The following is a 20,675-nucleotide window of genomic DNA, read 5'->3' on the forward strand; positions in this document are numbered from 1 at the left end:
CTGGGATGTAGTGGGAGGGAACTGGGAGGGAACTGGGATGTACTGGGAGGGAAGTGGTATGTACTGGGAGGGAACTGGGATGTACTGGGACATACTGGCAGGGAACTGGGATGTACTGGGAGGGGATTGGGACGGACTGGGAGGGAACTGGGATGTACTGGGCTGCACTGGTAGGGAACTGGGATGTACTGGGAGGAAACTGGAATGTCCCAGTTGACACCCACTTCCCTCCCAATGCCTCCCAGTATATCCCAGTTTCCTCCCAGTATATCCCAGTTTCCTCCCAGTACATCCCAGTAAATCCCAGCTCGCTGCCAGTACATGCCAATACATCGCTGTACATTCCAGTTCTGTTCCTGTACATCCCAATACATCCCCGTTCCATGCCAGTACATCCCAGTTCCCTACCAGTTCATCCCCGTACATCCCAATTCCCTCCCGGTTCACTACCACTTCTTTCCCAGTTCCGTCCCATTACATCCCAGTTCCGTCCCATTACATCCCAGTACATCCCAGGTCCCTCCCAGTACATCCCAGGTCCCTTCCAGTACATCCCAGGTCCCTCCCAGTACTGGGAGGGAACTGGGATGTACTGGGAGGCACTACAATGTGCGGGGATGCCCTGGGATGTACTGTGGAGGAACTAGGATGTACAGGCTTGTACCGGGTTGTACCGGGTGGAACTGGCAGGGATTTGGGATGTACCAGGATCTACTGGGATGTACTGGGATGTACTGGGAGGTAACTGTTGTGTACTGGGAGTGAACTGGGAGAGAACTGGGATGTACTGGGAGGGAACTGGGATGTACTGTGAGGACACTGGGATGTACTGGTATGTACTGGGAGGGAAGTGTTATGTACTGAGGGGAACTGGGACTTACTGGGACGTTCTGGGAGGGAACTATGAAGTATTGGGATGTACTTAGAGGGAACTGGGATGTACTGGGAGGGAACTGGGAGTGAACTGGGAGGGAACTGTGAAGTACTGGGATGTACTTAGAGGGAACTGGGATGTACTGGGAGGGAACTGGGATGTACTGGGTGGAAAGTGTTGGGAATTGGGATTTACTGGGAGGGAACTGGGATGGACTGGGAGGGAACTGGGATGTAGTGGGACATACTGGGAGGGAACTGGGATGTACTGGGGTGTACTGGGAGGGAACTGTTATGTACCGAGGGGGAACTGGGATGTACTGGGAGTGAACTGTGAAGTACTGGGATGTACTTAGAGGGAACTGGGATGTACTGGGAGGGAACTGTGAAGTACCGGGATGTACTTAGAGGGAAGTGGGAGGGAACTTGGATGTAGTGGGAGGGAACTGGGATTTACTTGGAGGAAAGTGGCATGTACTGGGATGTAGTGGGATGGAACTGGGAGTGAACTGTGTGTGAACTGTGAGGGAACTGGGATGTACTGTGAGGGAACTGGGATGTACTGGGATGTACTGGGACGGACTGGGAGGGAACTGGGATGTACTGGGAGGGATCTGGGATGTACTGGGCTGCACTGGTAGGGAACTGGGATGTACTGGGAGGAAACTGGAATGTCCCAGTTGACACCCACTTCCCTCCCAATGCCTCCCAGTATATCCCAGTTTCCTCCCAGTATATCCCAGTTTGCTCCCAGTACATCCCAGTAAATCCCAGTTTGCTCCCAGTACATCCCAGTACATCGCAGTACATTCCAGTTACGTTCCTGTACATCCCAATACATCCCCGTTCCATGCCAGTACATCCCAGTTCCCTACCAGTTCATCCCCGTACATCCCAATTCCCTCGCAACCGGTTCACTACCACTTCTTTCCCAGTTCCATCCCATTACATCCCAGTTCCGTCCCATTACATCCCAGCACATCCCAGTTCCCTCCCAGTACATCCCAGTTCCCTTCCAGTACATCCCAGGTCCCTCCCAGTACTGGGAGGGAACTGGGATGTACTGGGAGGCACTACAATGTGCGGGGATGCACAGGGATGTACCGTGGAGGAACTAGGATGTACAGGCTTGTACTGGGTTGTACCGGGTGGAACTGGCATGGATTTGGGATGTACCAGGATCTACTGGGATGTACTGGGAGGTAACTGTTATGTACTGGGAAGGAACTGGGAGGGAACTGGGATGTACTGGTAGGGAACTGGGATGTACTGGGAGGGAACTGGGACGTACTGTGAGGACACTGGGATGTACTGGTATGTACTGGGAGGGAAGTGTTATGTACTGAGGGGAACTGGGACGTACTGGGATGTGCTGGGAGGGAACTGTGAAGTACTGGGATGTACTTAGAGGGAACTGGGATGTACTGGGAGGGAACTGTGAAGTACTGGGATGTACTGGGATGGAACTGGGATGGAACTGGGAGGGAACTGGGAGGGAACTGGTATGTAGTAGGATGTACTGGTTGGGAACTGGGATGTACCAGGATGTACTGGGATGTACTGGGAGGGAACTGGTATGTACTGGGAGGGAACTGGGATGTACTGGGATGTACTGGGAGGGAACTGGGATGTACTGTGAGGGAACTGGGATGTACTGGGACATACTGGCAGGGAACTGGGATGTACTGGGAGGGAATCGGGATGTAATGGGAGGGAACTGGGATGTATTGGGAGGGAAGTGTTATGTACCAAGGGGGAACTGGGACGTACTGGGATGTAGTGGGAGTGAACTGTGAAGTACTGGGATGTACTGTGAGGGAACTGGGATGTACTGGGAGGGAACTTTGAAGTACTGGGATGTACTTAGAGGAAACTGGGAGGCAACTGGCATGTACTGGGATGTACTGGAATGGAACTGGGAGTGAACTGTGTGTGAACTGGGAGGGAACTGGGATGTACTGTGAGGGAACTGGGATGTACTGGGACGGACTGGGAAGGAACTGGGACGGACTGGGAGGGATCTGGGATGTACTGGGCTGCACTGGTAGGCAACTGGGATGTACTGGGAGGGAACTGGGATGTACTGGGCGTCGCTGGGAGGGAGCTGGGATGTACTGGGATCCATACTGTGTGGCATGTTGGTCATTACTGGGACGCACTGGTCTATACGCGCGGGCTGATATCTGACCCCTCTGGCCCCACCCACCTTTGCGACAGGCCCCGCCCCCTGGCGAGGGCCTGGTGGGGTGGGGCCGTGCTCGTGTGCTCCCCAGCATCCCCAGTTAGCAACAGGTCCCACCCCCTGGTGACAGCCTGGGGGTGTTGCTGGTGCTGCCTGGCCCCACCCTCCATAGCAACAGGCCCTGCCCTTGGTGATGGCTCCAGGGGCATTGCCAGCGTCCCTTTGGACACACCCCCTTAGTGACAGGCCCCACCCCCCGGCAACGGCCCGGGGGTCGGTGCCGGCTCTCTCCCCTTAGCGACAGGCCCCACCCCCCGGCAACGGCCCGGGGGGCGGTGCCGGCTCTCTCCCCTTAGCGACAGGCCCCGCCCCCCGGCAACAGCCCGAGCCTGTGTTTGCTCCGCTCGGGGGGCTCGGTTTGGGTATTTTCTCTCCCCCCTCCCTCCCGTGCCGGGAACTCCAGGCGGCTCTCGTACGGCTCCCGGGGCCTTCACCCCCCGGGGGGCTCGGCCCGCCCCTTTCGCGGGGCGCTGTGGGAAGGGCGGGGGCGGGGCCCGGGGGTGGAAGAGCCCCGGCTCTGGCCCTGGGCTTCTCTGGCGTCGGTGCTCCCGTGTTCCCTCGGGCGGTCGCAGCTTTGGGGCTGTCTCAGCCCCCCGGGCAGGCGTGCTCTGGCGTTTAGAGAAGCGGAGGCGTTGCCTGAGGTAAGGATTCCAGAGCTTGGCACTCTTTGGCGGCATCTGTACTAGAAAGGTCCCTTGTGGCCTGCTTTGCTTTTTTTCTCCCAGGATGCTGTTTTGGGCGCTGAGGGGGCGGTGAGACGGGTTAGTGGTATGGTGTTCTGTTTGGGGTTTGGTTTTTGCTTTGCTGTTTTTTTTCCCCTCGTGAGATCATTTTATTGTGCTGCTGCAATTCCTGTCTTTACTGAACCCGGAACCTTGGGGGTTTTCACTAGTTGTGCCGTTCACTGTTTCAGGTGTTGCCTTGGCCTCTCAACAGCCGTGGCACAACCTGCAGCGATGCTGCCTCTCCAGGCCCCCGCAGGCCCCGCTTTCTTGTCCAGCCAGGCGGGAAAGCGTGGTTGTTGCAGAAACAGCTACGCCCTGCGACTCCTCCTCAGGTTGTTGGCTCGGCCCCAACAGCGTACAGGCTGCTGAGGTCACCGCCTCCGCGCGGGACGCAGGCGGCCCGGAGAGCTTTACCCCGCGCCATTTCCGTCCCCTCTGGGCAGCAGCGGAGCTGCCGCCGCTTCAGGCGGCCGCTTTCTCGAGGGCGAGGAGCTGGGATGACAACGGGCCGCTGCAGACTCTGGTCAGGGTAAGAGGCTGTTCCCTGGGGAGCCGGCGCAGGGGGAGCGGAGGTACGCACGGGCACTTGTCGGTGCCCCTGGCCGGTAAAGGGAAGGTTAAATTGTTAGAGTGCAAATAAATACATATTATTTAGGGAGGAGTCGTGACTAAATTTAATCACACCTATTACTGAACAAACCAGGCAGTCATTATTCCTAATCTGTAGTTAAAAAAAATAAAGGCAGTCCTTTTTTATGCCATAAATAGAGTTGCGAGTCATTAATAGCTCAATCTAAATACAGCCGTTACTAAATCAACTGCAGGCATTAATGACTCCTGATCAGAAACAAAATAAGGAAATTTTCGAATCTAGAATGAAAATCGACCCGGAAAGCTAAATTGGGAGCGGGTAGTACTGAAATTGTAACAGGGCTGTTAGAAAGTTCAGAGGCAGCGACAGCTCCTGCTTCCAACCCAAGCAGTAAACGAAGCTTTAGGTTCTTAAATGAAGAGAAATAAAGGTGAGCTGTTAAACAGTGGCTGGGGTCAAGCGTAGCTATTAAGAAAATTTGCAGGTACGGGTGATTCCTGAGCAGAACTAACAATTCCAGAAGATTTAGATTTAAAAACTACAGAGCTAATGGAGTGCCACAACCGCCCGGATGTAACTGCAGCCGCTTTGGGGGAATGCCCCAGCCCCCCCAGCCACCGCTATTAATTACTGCCAAGGAGAGCGAAAGTGAAAGTAGAAGCAGTGCAGGTGAAGTGTGAGCAGTACGCTTTTTCCTAAGTCATCTCTTCGTGTCAGGAGAGGAAAGAAAATGGAAAGAAGATGTTTGCAGGGGGTCTGTGCTGGGTTACCTGCGCGTCTCTTCCGTGCGTCCTTGAGGAGACATTTAGCTCCTGTTGGGCGCTCGCAGGTGGAGACAGGGCGAGCTGGAGGCAGGATCGGTGCCGGCACTGATAAAGGGATGGGCAACGAGCGGAGAGAAGAGGGGGCAAGGGCTGAAAAAGGGTCACCGGTTCTGCAGGGAAGGCAGCGGGATGTGACTCGGCAACCACTCTGACGAGCGCAGGGTCATTCGCTGCGATGAAGTCAGGGTCTGCGGCTGGCCCGGAGAGGCAGCAGAAATCCCAAACTCTTTGCAGGGGTACCGGCCAGATTAGGGCAACACCTGAACAGTAAAACCATTTAGGGGAAGCAGAGCTGGGCTGCACCGCGTGGCCAACCTCCCTCTTCTCCGTGAGTCCCAAAGGGGCAGCTCCAAGAATGTGCTGAGAATTCATCCCTTGCGCTAAAAATGAGACGCAAGTAGCACCCACCCGTGAATTTTATTTTCTCTCTCGCTCTGCGGCTCCTGCCTGCTTGTCTCTCCTCAGTGCTCACCTGCACCTGTGCTCGGATGGGGCAGCTGAGGGAAGGTGCTGCCATCTCCCCAGCCCCGGCGGACCGCCCCTCAGCTGTGTCCTCTGTCAGGGAGCGTCGTCATCTCTCCTGCCTCCCAGAGCGTGTCCTGTAGTGGCAGACGCGCGGGCTTTTCCCTGCACGCGCATACGGGAAGGGAAGGGAAGGGAAGCACAGTGAGAGCTGGGCTTGTCAAAGAGTAATGGGGGTGGTGGGAAGCGTAGCTAGAACCGGAGAGCTACAGCGCAAAAGCGAAGCGGACGGGACACAAAAGTAAAATGGTGCACAGGAATGCTGAGGAGAGAACTCCCGCAGCACACAGGAAATCAGTGTCAGAATCTATTGTCTTCTGACTGCCAAATTAAAAATAATGGCACGCTTTGCAACGCTAAGCTCGCTCTAATCGTCTGAACTGTTTCTTTCCAACCCCCACCGCCCCCAGCACACCGCTCAGCCTCCTCAGCCTGAAATGCCTTGTTTTCCTTCTTTTTTTTTTTTTTTATGACAGGGCAACTTCTGTTCCCGAGGTGGTGCCTACGGTACAGCTATCTCTTCGAAGACAGTTTGGTTTAGGTCAGAGAATGTTGAGCCTGGACTGAATCAGCCTCTGTTTCTATTTCTGGAAATCGTCGGTCCTGTGCATCAAGCCCGGAAAAAAGGAAATATGAACCAAAGGACGTGGGGCCTGCAGGGCTAGGAAATTATTTGAGAAGAGGTTCAGTGGGGAAATGACTCTTTGTCTGTGGGGCGTCCAGGCAAGCAACCCAGCTGCTAGAAAGCGGCGCTGTCCCCAGGATGGCCTCGGCGGTCCCGTTGGAGTCGGGGCAACAAGGACAAGGCAGGGTGAAGCATCTGGCCTGCCGTGTGGAACGTGACTGTACAAAGCACGTGTGATGCACTGCAAGTTTACTTGTTTAAACTGTGAGTTAAAGAAGGTGTGCGGTTGCTTTGTAAACAGCCGACGCTCTAAAGCTACACCCATCTAATTGCTAGCTGTATTAAATCTATCGTATTGCTGTTTCTGCATTAAAAAATAAAAAAGAAAAAAACCAACACACCTATGTAAGCACTTCTAAGTACAACGGAAAACCACTGTTTAACGCGTGGCATGTGTGGGTTGTTTTTTTGGGGTGGGAGGGTGGGGTGTATGACAAAAACCTGCGAGAGACACACGCACATACGCACATGTCATGTTTAGCGCTCACCTAAACCCAAAAAAGAAAATCCACTCTTTATTTTGCAGCATTAGCATTAGCTTCCAGCGCACAGCCTGAGCGCACACCTCTGCTCTCACCGTCTGCTCCCTCTTCAACCGTGTGTGGCTGTCATCAGCTTGCACAGGCTTTGCTCGTGCAAGTTTCCGCGACAGCTTACGAGAAGGCAGGGAAACCAACCCAGCAAGACGCGTAGTGCCTTCCTCTATGGGCTCCGTCCAGCCTTTGTTAAAATGAGCAGAAAAGAAATCTGCTGCTGCCTTTACCCTGACTGACTCTTACAGAGAGCATCTGACTTGACCCGCAGCAAAGCGATGCCCCAGGCAGCAGCACGTATTGGCGCGGACCGCGGTTTCACCCACCTGTTTTACTGGGCCGGTCCTTTCCCACGGCCGATGCCGCAGATGTGGCGCGCCCCACCCCCAAACCTCTTTACGAGGGTTCCCTGGGCTCTGCAAGTCGCCTGCTGGACGTGTTGCTGATTCAGGCACGGGCAAAGTCAGCTTCTTCGCTGGCCTCGGGCCAGGGCAGCCACGTACTCGAGGGAAACTCAGAATATCTCCAGCGAGATCTCACCGGGAGGCTGGGACCTCGTCAGTAGGGGAGAAAGCCAAGCGACTGACACTGAAAGGGAGCTCTTTGCTAGGCTGTAGATCGTAAAGTTAACAAAGAAAACAAACCTGCCTTTTTAAAAATGCCCTCTTTTGAGTCTGCCACATTTGATACGGATTTTTTAAATTGCAGGGTATATCTCCTACAGGCCTCATGCAAAGGGAAGTGAGTACCTCTGGCTCTCAGGACAAGGGGGTCCCTCAGGAGCCCAGGTGCTCACGCCAGCCGGCATCTGGCACAGCACAGGGCAGGAGCTTTGGCAGTAGTACGTGAGCTGAGAATGAGAGTTAGGCAGCACTGCGCGCTTCTCCTGTGAGCCGCCGAGGCTCGCGCGCTGTACCTTCCACAAATAAAAGGCCAGAAGAGTCAGCATTTCTGCTAGTTCCAGCCTCATCCGTACCCTCGTCGGTGTAGCTGTAAGCAAGTGTCCCGTAGCGACTGGGAGCGTGGCAGCTGGGCTTCCTGCGCTGCCTTAGGTTGTGCCCTTGGAGAGACCCTTCTCCGAGCCCCGTGAGCCCCGGGGTGGGTGGGCTGCGGTGCCGTTCAACGCTGAATAGGCACGAAGGCCTGTAAACAAAAGGTATTTATATCGCACCCATACCCGGCAGCCAACCGCCGCTTTATTTACGTATTCTGCACCTCCTGCCGACGCTTTTAAACTTAGCCGATATTGCCGCAGTTTTCACTGACGGGGCAGGGGGCTGCCACGCTGCAGGGGGAGTGTCTGGGTGTCTCCCACGGACACAGACGTCCTCAGCTGGGTAGGGACAGGGTGAGAGCTGGAACAACTCTGCTGACATGTAAGGGCCGTCCCAGGGCAAGGCTCCTGGGTCTGGGGGCTGAAAGGCGAGCCGCGCTGGGTGGTTGGTGTGGGAGTTGTGGAGCAAGTAGGGGGAAAAAAAACCAACAAGAAAAAACCATCCAAATGTTTCACAGCAGGTAGAAAGCTTGGCAGAAAGCAAACTGAATGCTGTAAAGACAAAAGCCGAAAGCCGGCTATGGACTGTACGAAGAGTCAGTGCCACGGAAGGAGGTTATTTCTTCAACTGACCATAGGAGGCTTTTTGTGAGAAAACACAACACCTTTCTGCTACGGCGCGGTACCGCAGCAGTAATGGGCCAGAGCGTGCGAGCGCCTTTGGCAGGATCGGTAACGGCCGGGGCACGGCCGAACGGCCAGCCCACCTTCCGCACAAGGAAAACACCATTCCCCTGGAACGCCACGCAGACCCAGGACAGGTAAGGCGGAGGCCGAGCCCAGGCGCCCCCATTGCCAAGGACCACCTTGGCCTTGCAGCGTCTCACGCTTCGGGGTGTTTTGCAGGCCGTGGCTAAGCTCAGGCCCCCTGCTAGTGGCTGCCCCCGGTCGCCCGGCGCCGGTCGGGCCCCAGCCCCCAGCGCGGTGCGGCGCAGGGCAGTGACCCAGCAGGGCGGCCCCCCGGGCCCCAGCCCCCCCCCCCCGCCTGCGGCCAGGCCCCGCGGCCGCCGGCCTCTTCCTCCTCTGCCCGCTCCCGTCGCAGACGGCTCGGTATGTGTCACGAGCGGCAGCCCCGTTCAGCAGCTCTCGGAGGGCGCGCGGCTCTGGCCGGCCGTGACCGGGGCCCGCAGGGGTTTCCCGCTCGCCCCGAGAAGGCGCTGGCCCCGAGCCGGGGCGTCCCGCCCCGCCCCGCCCGGCCCTCGGCGCCCTCGCGAGCTGAGCGCGGCCCGGCCAGCAGGGGGCGCTGGCGCTCACCGGCTGGGCGCGGGGGCGGTCCGGCGCGGGGGCGGGGCCGGTGGGGGCCGCTCCTTCCGGCCGCCCTTTAAGGGCCGCCCCGCGGGGCTCGGGCTTCCGGTGGCGCGTGCGCGGCGGAGCGGGGGCGGGAGCGGTGCGTGTGGAGGCCGAAGGGCCGGTGCGTGTGGCGGCCGGGTCGCGAGGCGTCCCTGTGCGGTGCCGGGGCCCCTCTGCGGCCCGGCGTGGGAAGCCCGCGGCCGGCGGAGCCTGCTCGGAGCTGGGCGGGGAGCGCCGCGGCGGTCCGGCCGCCGGCAGCCATCCCCTGCGGTGTCCGGCAGCCCCTCGGGACGCCTGGAGGCCTGGCGGTGCCCGAGCCTCGCCTGCGGCAGCCGCCTGAGAGAGCAGCGCGGCCGTGTCCGGGGGCCGGAGAGCGCTGGTGGGTGAGTTCGGGCAGCGGGTGGGTCTCCGTGTGAGGTGAGGCCTGGCGCGGGCCGGGGGGTATCTCCGTGCGGGTCGGGCCGGGGGCGGGGCGGGGGCCGGGCCCCGCAGAGAAGCCCCGGTCGGGCATCGTTCGCTTTTCCACAATGTAGGGCTCTCCCCGGTTATTTTTTGTGTACTGTGTTTTGGGTCACCTGAAAGCCTTTGGCCGGTTACGTTTGGTGCGGGGAGATGGCAGGTCTGGAGCCTGAAAGATCTCTGGTGGGGGGTGGGGGAGGTATTTCTTGCCTTAAAACTCTGAGCCCACCTCGTGTGTCATGTCGTGAGTCTCGTGACTGTGGCAAATGGCTGAGTCGGGCGTTTTCTGATAACTAACTTCTGAACGTGTGCGTGTGTAGGCACGGGGAGATTTGTGCAGTGTGACGGAGCCCCTTGTGCTTCTGTGCTAATGTCTACCTGTTCTAGACCTCCAGAGTTGGAAAGCCTTTGTTTAGTGCCTAGTTGTGCCTGCGTAACAAATGTTTTAGCTGCTGATGGGTTATACCTCTGCTGCGAACTTCTTGCTGGGTGGCTTGATTGTTTCTGGTTGTCCGTGTAAATCTAGGCAGCTATTTTCTGCCCGGTGGTGAAGCCTATCGCTTTGGATAACAAAGGGCAGGAGTGTAATAAAGAAAAAGGTGATTCGTCTGCTGCAGCTCCTTGGAAACAATTCGTTCCTTATTTTCTGCCCTTGGGCAGGCGTTGTGCTTTCCAGATAATGCAGCCTCTCCTGTGCCTGTCCACGCCGTGCATTTTGTCCTGCCCTTGCTTGAAAAGGCTCTCCTTGCCTTCCTCCCCTCTGCTGCAGTTGCCTTAATCTCTCGCTGCTGCTGCTGCTGCTGCTGGAAGAGGGATAAAGGGAGTGTTGTCGATCGGGTTGTTAAAAGCTTTTTCGCGGGCTGTAACGCGCGGGAAAGGGGGGCCGGGGGGGAGGATCAGTTTGCGGGGAAAATGGGAAACCAACATCACCTTCCCCTCCTACGGCGCAGCCCGGCCGCACGGCTCCCCGGGGATGCCCCTGCCCGCGGGTGTACCGTGTGTGCGCCCCCCGCGTGGGGCGGGGGACGACGACACCCCCCCACACACCGTCGGCGGCACTGGGGCAACCCCTGCCCCAGGGCTCCGCGCTCGTACCCGGCTCTCCCCGCTCCGGCACGGCACGGGGCTGGACGCACCGAGAAGACCCCGGAGCGGCTTCTCGCGTCCGGGCGAGAACAGGGCCCGGCCCCGAGCAGCAGAGCGGGCACCGCCGGTAGCTCGGAGGAGCGGGGCCGGCTCGGCTCGAGGCGTCAGAGCGAAAAGGGACGAGAACCGTCCCGGAGCGTCCGGGGGTTGGGGGGGTTGGCGGATGGTCCGGTGGCCGGGTTCGGCTCCGTGCCGGGCCGTGGGGCAGCCGGAGCCGCGCCAGAGCAGGTGAGGAGCCGCATGGCCGGGCGCGCTGTGGGTCGGCGGGTTTGGGCTGTGGGGTCTCCCGGTCCGCGGAGCCCCCGGGGGGGCGGCGGGGTGCGGGCAGCAGCGGCCCCGGGCCGAGCGCTGTCGTGGGTCGGTGGTTGGGTTTTGGGGCCGAGCCCGTGCCCGTCCCCGGGGAGTAGGGGCAGCCCCACCCGGCTCTCGACTGCTCCTCGTCGGGGTCGGGCGGCGGCGGCGGCGACCCCGGCGGGGGCTCCTGCGGTGCCGGGCGGGTCCCCCCTTGCCCGCGAGGCAGGCAGGGACCCCGGCTGCTGCCGCCGCGGTTTGCTGGAGGCGGGCTGGGCCCGGCCCCCTGTGGGGTTGGGGTGCGGGCCCGGCGCTGCCGGGGAAACGAGGCCTGCGAGAGCAGGAAGAAAGCGCTGCCGGGCCGGCGCTGGGCTGCCCCGCCGGGGTGCGGGGCCGGGCCCGCGCAGTTCAGTTCCCAAGGCCTCCCCGACAGTGCCCGCGTGGGCCGTGGGGGTGCAGGGCTGCGGGGTGGCTGCGCTCTCCGCGGCCCTGAGCGTTGCCCGTGGGGACTGCGGAGGGGGCCGGGACGCAGCCAGGTTCAGCTGGTTTGGTCCCTGAGCGTGGAGAGCACAGCTCTTCTGTTCCTGGGCCTTGAGAGCAGGCTCCTGTGGCTGACGCCGGGGCCCTGAAACAGATCGAGTCGTGCGTTTTGAAGGCCTGAGCGAGGGGACTAAGTGGTGTGGTTTTGGGCTGAGGAGCAGAGGTCAAGTGCTGCGCTTTTGGGACTTGAGAACAGGCTCAGCAGCTGGGCTTTTTGGCTCAGAACCGGTCCCAAAGTGAGCTGGTTTGGGGGCCAAAAGCAGAAGCCGGTTTGGCTGCTTGTGGGGGTGGCGTGGGGGCATCGGGTGCTGCAGGGGAAAGCAAGGGTTGGGCAGGGTACGAGGACCCTCCCCGGAGGTGGGGGTCCAGTCACATCGGACCCCGAAGTTCGGGAGGCCGGCATGCACCAGAGCGAACTCGCCACCTGAGGCGGGTCTCTGGAGGAAGGGTGCTTTTTGGATCCAGTGCAGCGCACCCTCTTTGGGTCCAGCTCTTCATTCTGCGCTGCTTAGAAGAGTTATTAACCAATTAATTAAACATACAAACTAAGTCGCAACAGCTCTATCGGCTCCATCGTGGTTTGGAGCTCTGAATCGGTTTCATTTGGTGTCTAACACATTTTTTCCCCGAGGAGAGGCTACGTTTCAAGTTAATTAGTTTTCTCACAAGTGTGTCAGTCGATAAAATTGAGTTACGATTATTAAAACCACAAAGGTGACAGGAGTCTCACGGATCGGGTCTATTTCTGAAAATGTATTCATCCCATGCAAATGTCATCGGGATACAGATCATCTGCACTTCATGCTCTGACAAGACAAGATGCTGAGACAGGGATGAGCTCCAAAAGGACTACTGAAAAGAAAAAAAACCCACGCACTTCATGAAGTCATGGGGGGTTTTTTTGTTTGCATTTGGGGGGGCGGGGTGGCTTTAACAAAAGAGTGCAGTGTTGGCTGGCAGCAGCCTGCAGAGCATTTTTGCTGCCTGATCTCTCCTGTTCTTCTCTTCCACTCCTCTTTCAGGGCTGTAATTGTCATTTGGATAGTTTTAGAAGAGCAGTTAAGTTCCTCGCCTGTGTCTCAATGTGCTGGTAATACCAGGAAGGTGAATGCTTGAACCGGTCGGGCGGGTGGGAATAACTTGGCTGCAGGTAGAACTTCTGAGGGAAGACCAGCAAAACCAGGAAGCAAATAGCAAGTTCCCAAAAAATGTGCGGGTGTCAAACACATAAAAGTTTTATTGCCGAATGTTTTGTTTTTGGCAATATGTTCCAAATGCCTATTTTTGGTAAACATAACTTTTCAGGAGATTCAGGGTTGTGTGTGGCAAAACATGTCCCTCTGTTTTTGTGTCCTGCCGCACAAATGGCCGGCGGCAGGGCTCTCGTTCCCCGCTCTCGCTATTGCCACAGCAGGGCTGCGATATTTAGACCTAAGGGATGGGTTTAGGAATGGAAGGAGAGAGAACGCCTGTGTTCTGTAAGGGCTATGAATGCTGACCCTTTGCCTCTGTCTGCCGCTTTTCCTGTGCGGGTGATGAAGCCGTTTTACTTTCCTCTGTTGTTCCTGGTCTAAGTAGTTGCAAGGCTGTCGCCGCTGTGGGTGTGCAATTTGTGTTTCTGTGGAGTCCTAGCTACGGCTCGCTTCTAGTGTGGCCAAGCGTCAAGGTAGGGCTTTCAGCTTAAAGCTTCAGAAGCGCTGCGTGCCGAGATGGGTGTAGGTGAAACTGCTGTTGCGCCTGCAGCTGTGCTCGCAGGGATGCTGGGTGGCTCCGCATCAAACCGGCGAGGTGCGCGTGGACCTCCGTCGGGCTGCGCCCTGGGTGCGCGAGCGTGCCGTGTTTTTGCTGTTCCGGCTTGTATGTGCGAGGGCTTAACGTTTGATTTAATGCATTTCCTTTAACGGCAGGCTGTAGTTGGGCTCTAGATGGTATTCCTACGTGGGCGCAGGAGCTGTGGAATGGTTAAGCTGTTGCTGTGCCTCCAGGTGACTTGTTCAGTAACACTGTTTTTCCAGGTGCAGATGGATGAGTCGTGCAGGGCAACGGAGGAGAGCCCAGGGGAGCGCTGTAAGAAGGTGAGTCTGTGTGTAGTACTGGAGGGAAGATGTGACTGATGGCTATAGGGCTCCATTATGGGTTTTACTCTTTTTTTTTTTTTTGTGATCTGAGGGTGCTAAGCGATGAGCCGAGCGTGATGTGGGCCCTGGAGGTGAGTCAGGCAAGGTGACCGGTGCTTGGTGGGCTGGAGTAGGTGTTCTTTTTCAGGTTATTCAGGGTTTTTTCTCCTTCTCTTCACTTTCCCATCCCAATTTGGGGCCGATTCCCTCAAACGGGGACTTCCCCCTGTGGGGCTGCTTATGCAGCCTGGGAGCTGCTGCCTGGGCACAAAAATACCTCAAACCCCTTGACTCTGGGCCTGCAATGAGGGGTGAAAATACAGGAAGAATTCTGGTGGAAAGAAAACAACTTGGGGCTTCTGGGAAAGCCAACTCCAGCTGGATTTGTGCGGCTGGAAAGGAAAAAAAAAGGGGGTGGGGGGAAGGAACAACAACCTAAAAGCACCCGCCAACCATTCTCATGCACAAAACCGAAAGTGAAAATGACCATTTTTTGTAGGGCAAAAGCACAAAAAATCCCCACAGAACTCAGTAGTTTGGAAAAGCAACCCCAATTATTACATTATGTAAAGAAGGCGGGGGAAAAAAAAAGAAAACCAAACCAAAACCCGATCACAACCCTGATGCCACATGCCTACAAGCAGTTCCTGGGGCTTATTCTGCGGGGGTGGGAACCCAACCTTGTTCCCCAGGTTTGCTGTGCTGCTTCTCCTCCCTCGAGACACTTTGCTGTTTGGTGCAGAGGCAATGAACGGCGCTGCTGGGGCTGCGAGGGGGAAAGGTGCAGAGGAATAGAAGCTCTGTGGATGCAGCCAAGTTACGGTTTCTGGATGGTATTAATCGAGAAGAGTAATTCAGATAATGCTGCTGCCCAGCGACCAGAATTGGGTACTGAGCCCGGGAGCCGTGCACGCGCGGTGGCGTCCCTGTGATCCCCATTGCTCTCTCCGCAGGTAACAGCCCTGCGATGCTGCGGTGCCTGCGAGGTGATGCCGCCGTGCTCGTTGCTGCTTCCTGGTAAGGAAAGGCCTCCTCCGCTCCTGCTGCAGCGTGGTGGTGTGTCGGACACGATTCCCTGTGTCGGGTGAGGCCTAGGGCTGCCGGCGAGGTGAGCGAGCCCCTTTGGTGGGTGCAGGGGTATCTCCTTGTGTGCCTGTACTACTGGGGCTGGTGGGATGGGAAGCTTCAAATGACCCGCCGAGGCAGGCTTCTGGTATGCTAAAGGCGAGCGGGTGAGGGCAGCCCTAGGAGTTACCCGGGAGCTGATAGAAGGGAAGAGGGAAAGGAGGAGGAGGATGATGACCTTTTCCCCCTGCAGCTTCTGGGTGCAGAAGATGGCCGACTCCCCAGCTCACCAGAGCTCCCCCTCAGCCTCCCCTGGCCCCCCTTGCCCCGTGCGCCTGCCCCCAGCTCCAGCACGGGCGAGCTAGGCTACGTGCCTAGGAAGCCTCATCTGGTAAGAGCTGTAAGACACCCACGTATTCTCTTCAGGTGGAGGACGGCCTAGAGTCTGGAGCTGCAGAAGAGGCAGGGAGGAGAGGAGGGGAAAGAAGCATCTGAACGGCTAAATTGTGCCAGCAGCGCTGAGAGCGAGAGTCGCGGTGAGTCCTGGGCCACTGGGGCCCCGTTGCCTCTCTTGTGCGTCCTGGGCCCTCCCTGTCTCTCCCCCGGCCCCCTCTCTTTCCTTACCTGCTGCAAAATTTACTTTTTTTTTTTTGCGCCCCCCCCCCCCCCCCCCCCCGCACCTTCTTTCTCCATCTCGCTCTGAGTGTCTCCCTGCCTCCCCGTCTTTTCAGTCCTCCCTCTCTCTGTCCTGTAGCCTGTGGCTCCTTTTTCTTTCTCTGCCTCTCTCTGCCTGGCTCTGGCTCCGTTTTTTTTTTTTTCCCTCCTGCTCTGTCCTGTAGCCTGTCGGTGTTTTGTTGTTCTCTGGCTCTCTTGATCTGACTCCCTGTGTTACCGAAAAAAGCGTTAAAATCAGAAACGACTCCTCAACACCAATTTAGTATTAAAGAGCAGGCATTCTTTATTCGCGGCGCCGGATGCACGGGGGATCGCTCCTCCTGGTGTGCGTACCTCACGCACCTTTCCCGTACAATTTGTAGATCAATGTTTTACGTATTCATACATATTCATTATTGTCCTGTCTGCTGATTGGTACAAACTTGCTCGTTCCGTATGTAAATCGCTGCGCAGGCTCGGTTGTCCTCTTCCGTTGTTCTCTTCTGTTACTTGGGTCGGTGGTGGTCTGTGAGTCGGTGGTCGCGATCTCCCCCTGCCGGAATTACCTTTTACCTTCTTGGCTCTTAATCTTGGCAGTCTTGGCTAGTTTTCTCAGTCTGCTAAGCGAAACCGCGTTTTGTCATCCTTTTCTGACAGAAGCACGTTGTCTGTTGTTCTGTTCGCATTAACGATCGCCTAGGGACTAAAATGCAGATCGACAGGTGCGCTGATTGGTACGCTCCATGTTCCCGTAATGGAACACCGTCTCTGGTTGATTTCATCACTTTGGTTACATTTCCCCTGTTTGGAAGTTCTGAAATAATAATTTTCTCAATACTTCCATCCTAGATCAATAATATTCCACTATGTCAGTTTAGTGTTTGCTTCATGTTCTGAAATTTTTCACTTGATTGTGGTCTCCAGGGTGTATGCAGGTCCCATTTTCTACCCAAAATTTTATTAATTTGTTGAAGTACCTCTGCAAAAAAATGTGGTGCTCTATCAGAGGACGTTCCCGTTGGCACTCTAAATCTTGGTATTATTTCCTTCAGCAACGTTTTAACTACTACTCTAGCTTTGTCGGTGCAGCACGAGAAAGCTGCTGGCCATCTAGAAAATTTGTCAATCAGCACTGACAAATACTGCTCTATCTATTTTGTCTGGGTAACTCAGAGAACTTAATTTGCTAATAATTTCCGGGAGAATTTTTTGTTTTGTTACTCCTAAAGGTTGTTTCCTTTGGTTCAGGGGATTATTTCTAGGACAGATTGGACACTTAGCTACTATGGGTTTAACTATTCTTGTCGTGCCTACACACGCTACAGATGTTTTTAAACTCAAAACCGTAGCGCCTACACCCTAATGTGTTTGCTCATGGTTTTCTTTTGCAAGTTCTGTCATAACTTGTGGGGTGGTTGTTGTTATTACTTGTTTTTCTGGTGTTACCTACCATCTCTCTGTGTTTTGTGATGCTTCCAATTGTTCTGCTAATTGCTCATCCAATTTATTATATCTCGGTTTCAACTTTGGAATTCTGATCTGTTTTACTGGTACTAGTGCAAGGATACCTTGCTCTGCAGTCCTCTTTGCAGCTTTATCGGTCAGTCGTTTGCTTATGTTTACAGCCGTCTGGCCAAATTGATGAGCTTTGCAACGCTTTACCGCCACTTCTTTTGGTTTCTGCACGTCTTCCGGAAGTTGGAGAATTTCTTCTTTATGCTGTATTGATGATTCTTGGGCTGATGGCAGTCCTTTCTCCTTCCCAATAGCTCCATGATCGTGGATCACACCAAATGCACGTTTGGAATCAGTCTAGATATTTATCCTTTGTCCTTCTGCCATTCGCAGAGCTCGCTTCAATGCTACCAATACTGCTTTCTGTGCTGAGGTGTTTGCAGGCAGCACCCCTGACTCCATTCCCTCGGCGGCGATAACGACAGCATATCCGGCCATTCGCTTCTCTTCTCGCCCAGAGCTTCTTCCATCTGTAAACAACTCCAGATCAGGATTTTCCCAGAGGTTTGTGTCTCAGGTCTGGTCTGCTGGAATAGACTTGTTCAATAGTTAGCAAGCGATCGTGTTCTAAATTGTCCGTAAGGTTTTCTGTTGTTAAAAACATAGCAGGATTCAGTATAGCAGTAGTCTTCGATTCCACATCGTCTTGTTCTAACAGAACAACTTGATATTTCAACATTCTGCTAAGGGATAGCCAACGACCCCCCTTTTGTTCTAAAACAGTCACCGCTATGTGCGGGACATATACTGTCATCTTCTGTCCCATTGTTAACTTTGGGGCTTCCCGGATCGGCAGCGCTGTCGTTGCTACTGCCCGTAAACACCTAGGCCATCTTTTACTCGCGTGGTCAGGTTGTTTGGAGAAGTAGCCCACAGGTCTCTTCCAGGTTCCCAGTCGCTGTGTCAGCACTCCAAGGGCTAAATGTTGTCTTTCGTGGACAAACAACTGAAAAGGTTTAGCGAAATCAGGTAGGCCTAATGCAGGGGCCATCATCGAGGCTCTTTTCAGTTCTTTGAATGCCGTTTGGCATCCGGGCGTCCAGGTTAAATATTTATCCTTTTGAGTCTTTCAATGCCTCAAATAATGGTTTTACATACAGTCTACAGTTCAGAATCCAGAGCTGATGCTATTTCATTGTTTTCAGAAAAGCTCTCAGTTCCTTCGGGCTGCTAGGTTCGGGAATTTGACAAATAGTTTCTTTCTTTTCACTTTCTAATTGTCTTTGTCTTTGAGATATTTCAAATCCTAAATAAATGGCTGCTTCTTTTCCTATTTGGGTTTTGTTTCTGGAAACTCCGCATCTTCCTTGGCCCAGAAAATTTAAAAATTTCAAAACATTTTTCTTTACTTTGTGCCGCTATCAGAATGTCATCCGCATTCTGTAACAAGATGCCTCTCCCTGGGTTCTGTTTTTTCTATATCTCTAATTTTTTTTTGCCAGCTGAGTCTCAAGTATCGTAGGACTATTTTTAAATCCTTGTGGAAGTACGGTCCATGGTAGCTGTGTCTTTCATTCTGTGGTGGGGCTTTCCCATTGCAAAGCAAATAGGCTTTGACTTTTTATGCCTGGAGGTATGCAAAAGAAGGCGTCCTTCAAATCTAGTACAGTAAACCATTTATGCTCCTCCTTTAAAAGAGGTCAGTAAAGTGTATGGATTAGCTACTACCGGATGTATATCTTGGACCACCTGATTTATAGCCCTTAAATGGTGAACTAGCTAATACTCTTTGCCTCTAGATTTCTTTACTGGCGACACAGGAGTACTATATTCTGATTCACATTCCACTAAAAGCTCATATTCTGAAAAAGTTTATAATTAACTTCTGTAATCCTTTTCGAGCCTCTCGCTTAATAGGGTATTGTTTTTGTCTTACGGGCTTGGCTCCAGGCTTTAAGGTTACTTTTACCGGCTCTGCCCACTTAGATCGCTCCGGAGCTCCGCTCGCTCAAACCAAAGGAATTACTACGTTTTCCACTTCCTCGGGAACCCGTTCCTCCCTGGAGGAATCCTGTAACATAAACGCTCTCGCCTCTGTGGCTTTTGATTCTGGTATTAGTGATTTAATCTCTCCATCTTTAAAAGTTACTTGAGCATCTAATTGACCTAATAGATCTCGTCATAACAGAGGCAGTGGACATTCAGGCATATGCAGAAACTGGTGAGTTGCCCATTGCTTCTCCAATTTAAACTTTAATGGCTCTGAGAGGGGCTAATTTTTCTTTGCCCTGTTGCGCTAGCAACATCTACTGATTTATGATCAAATTTCTCTTCACGTGTATTCAATACCAAATAAGTGGCTCCCGTATCTACCAAAAATTCTATTTCTTCATTCCGTAGCTTCAGTGTAACCAGGTGTTCAGCTAGGGTTGATTCCCCTGGTCTCCTTCATGCCAAGCTACTTCAAGCATTTAACCCAGATCTCTGGATTCAGGTTGTTCTAGTTTCTGAAGGTTGTTTTCTCTCCCCCCGCCCCCATCTGGGGCTGATTGTCTTATGAATATAGAGACCAGCTGAATTGCTTTTTCTGGTTTTTCTGGGTTCAAATGAGTATATTTTCTGGTGGTCACCTTCAGTCTTTCCATAAAGGCTGAAGGGGACTCACTTAATTCTTGTCTCACTTCATAAATTTTGACCAATTTATTGCTTTTGGCATTGCTTGTCTTACTCCAAATAAAATCTCTCTCTGACATCTAGTCAACATTCCCCTGGGTCCTGGCTGATTAGGGTCCCACTCGGGATTTGTAGATGGAAAATTCTTATTCATTGTTCTCTGTAAATTCCCGTTAGCATGTGCTCCCTGCACCTGCCTTCTGGCTGTATTCAGTACTATTTTCTTGTCAGTTTCATCAAGCGAAGTATCCAGTATCACAAGTAGAGCAACACTCTTTCAAGTTCTCACCACGTTTTCCTCTTTTCAGAAACATTGCCGTAGAATCTTGTGGACATACCTCACGCTGTTTCTGCTGCTCGGGATGATTCCACGGTGTAAAGAACAAATCAACATATGCCACTTCTTCCCATTTGCCTTTCCTTTTTACAAAACAACATTAATTGCAAGATGGTACGATATTGCAATGTCTCATGTTCTGGCCATTTGTGCCCACCTTCCAATTGATACGTTGGCCACCAATGATTGCAATATTCAATTAATGGTTTCCGAGTTAGTGGGTCACCGCCCCCGACGTCTTTCCAGTGCTTCAAAATACATCGCAAAGGTGTTCTCTGTGGGATAGGTTTCCTACTCAGTAATGCTCCCGTCTCCCAGTCGACTAGTAGTTGTGATTGTGCGCTATCGCAAATACTAGTCAGAGGGACTCCAACCCCCGTTAGAGGTCTCACTGGAAATCTGCCACTGGGATCTGTAGCCCCCTGCTAGATATCCCTGGAGACTTCAACCCCCTGTTGAAGACTCCCCTACCCTCAGGTCCCGCTCCACAGGCTTTCGCCTAGCAGAGACTTACCAACCGAGGCACCTCTTGGCCCCGACCCTGCGTGGCTTTCGCCGCGCCTTACGGGCAGGCCTGTGGGACTCAAACCCGCTATCC

At 54.5% G+C, this 20,675-nt stretch overlaps 1 long non-coding RNA gene across 1 annotated transcript; it reads left to right on the forward strand.

The window, feature by feature from the left end:
- Nucleotides 1–3,593: 3,593 nt before the first annotated feature.
- On the forward strand, nucleotides 3,594–6,848 carry LOC142050937 (uncharacterized). The gene is made up of 3 exons (XR_012658214.1): nucleotides 3,594–3,756; nucleotides 4,029–4,369; nucleotides 6,255–6,848. It is a non-coding gene; the product is annotated as an uncharacterized LOC142050937 (long non-coding RNA).
- Nucleotides 6,849–20,675: the final 13,827 nt, after the last annotated feature.

Source organism: Phalacrocorax aristotelis, unplaced genomic scaffold (assembly GCF_949628215.1).
Source record: "Phalacrocorax aristotelis unplaced genomic scaffold, bGulAri2.1 scaffold_66, whole genome shotgun sequence".
In the NCBI taxonomy this organism is placed as follows: domain Eukaryota; kingdom Metazoa; phylum Chordata; class Aves; order Suliformes; family Phalacrocoracidae; genus Phalacrocorax; species Phalacrocorax aristotelis.